The sequence below is a fragment of the Peromyscus leucopus genome, chromosome 15 (genome assembly GCF_004664715.2).
Source record: "Peromyscus leucopus breed LL Stock chromosome 15, UCI_PerLeu_2.1, whole genome shotgun sequence".
Taxonomy (NCBI): domain Eukaryota; kingdom Metazoa; phylum Chordata; class Mammalia; order Rodentia; family Cricetidae; genus Peromyscus; species Peromyscus leucopus.
Genome location: NC_051076.1, coordinates 25,080,862 through 25,082,369, shown reverse-complemented (window position 1 = coordinate 25,082,369; position 1,508 = coordinate 25,080,862). Strand labels below are relative to the sequence as shown.

Here is a 1,508-nt window from a genome sequence, read left to right as displayed (position 1 = left end):
GAGAAATCTTCACTGCTTAAATTAGGGAGAAAAGACTGGAAGGACTTGGAGCCAGAGAAGGTGTGGGGAAGGGGACAAATGTATTCAGGGAGGGCTGTGTGAAGCCCACCTGTATTTCATCAGAGAACTGCCACTTTCACCCTTTCCTGTTTGTACACCCGCATGGACACACACACACACACACACACACACAGCGAGTGCACTACATAAGGATATACACTCTTTCACACACATATACTTTCCTGACTCCATCTCCCCTCTCCATACTCAGTTCTAGTGAGGGTTCTGAAGTAACATCGTATCAGACTCCTGGATCTCTTTTCTGGGCTTGACAGAAACAGTTCTTAAAGCTGAGGGCAAGGAAGGGACCAGTATCCCTGCCTGGCTCCCCTGGCTTTCTTTGACGCTGCTTACAGTGATTTTTTTTTTTTTTTTATAGCAGTAGATGCTTTGTCCCTGGAATCGGGGTTTTCCTGATTGCCTCAGCTTTCCCCAGCCCTTGCCTGAGAATATCTGGACCAGGATGAAACCACAGTGAGGAAATGGGGGTGGAAGTAGAGATGGCTTCTGCCTTCTCCGCCGGGCTGGGTGTACTCTGCTTCATTAGCATGAGAATAGAGAGACTTTCCCGTTATCCTCCCTTAGGGATGGAGAGCAATAGCCAGCAAAGGCTCCTGCTCTGTCCTCCTCCTTTAGGGATCCTGGGACTTGGGAAATGACTGCTGTCACATTCCTCCGATCCTCTGAAGAACCTAATACTCACAATATTGAGAAAAGCTTTGATGGAGCCGGCTGGTGGATCTCCACTCCAGATTTTCCAGCTGTCCCTGTCCCCCCCACCGCTCAGAGAGCAGGATGCTGAGATGGCTCGGTGATGCAGAAGGTATGTGCTTTTTCAGTTCTGGTGCTGATGCTGTGTGTGTGGTGAGGTCTCTGTGGCGCAATGGACGAGCGCGCTGGACTTCTAATCCAGAGGTTCCGGGTTCGAGTCCCGGCAGAGATGATCACCTGGCATGTGCCTCTTTTGTTTTGAATGCTGCCATGCTACGTTGGTAATTGTATTTATTCCTCCCTAGAGGCTCTGGGGAGAGAAACAGAAGCCTTTTGCTTGGGAATCCTAGACCTTTTCTTCCCTTTGCCTCCCTCCATCTTTATTCTTCTCTCTTCCTCCCTAGCTGGTTTTCATTATCTAGTGGAGGCTAGGATGTCTGCTACATCTTTCTTCTCAGCTGATACAATCTTTTGCTTCACAATGATATAACAGACACAGAATAACTAAGATGCCTGGTCACAGGTTTTTATAACCACTGTGGTCCTTACCTTCTCTCTCTGAGAATGCTGAGGGCAGACTGACCCCCATGCAAAGAGGAAAAGGTCAATCGTTCTCTAAGATAATGTGCATCTTGACCCAAGTGCTCTTCTTGGGGTCAGGGGGCAGCTGGGGTTCATACAGAGGGTCATTTCTTACCCTCTTTGCCAGCTATGATTTTACATTCGCAGCACTTTGG

General features: G+C 48.5%; 1 non-coding gene across 1 annotated transcript; it reads left to right on the top strand.

Moving 5' to 3' along the window:
* The first annotated feature begins 929 nt into the window (after window positions 1-929).
* Trnar-ucu lies at window positions 930-1,003 on the top strand. Its single transcript has one exon. It is a non-coding gene; the product is annotated as a tRNA-Arg (tRNA).
* The last annotated feature ends 505 nt before the right edge of the window (window positions 1,004-1,508 follow it).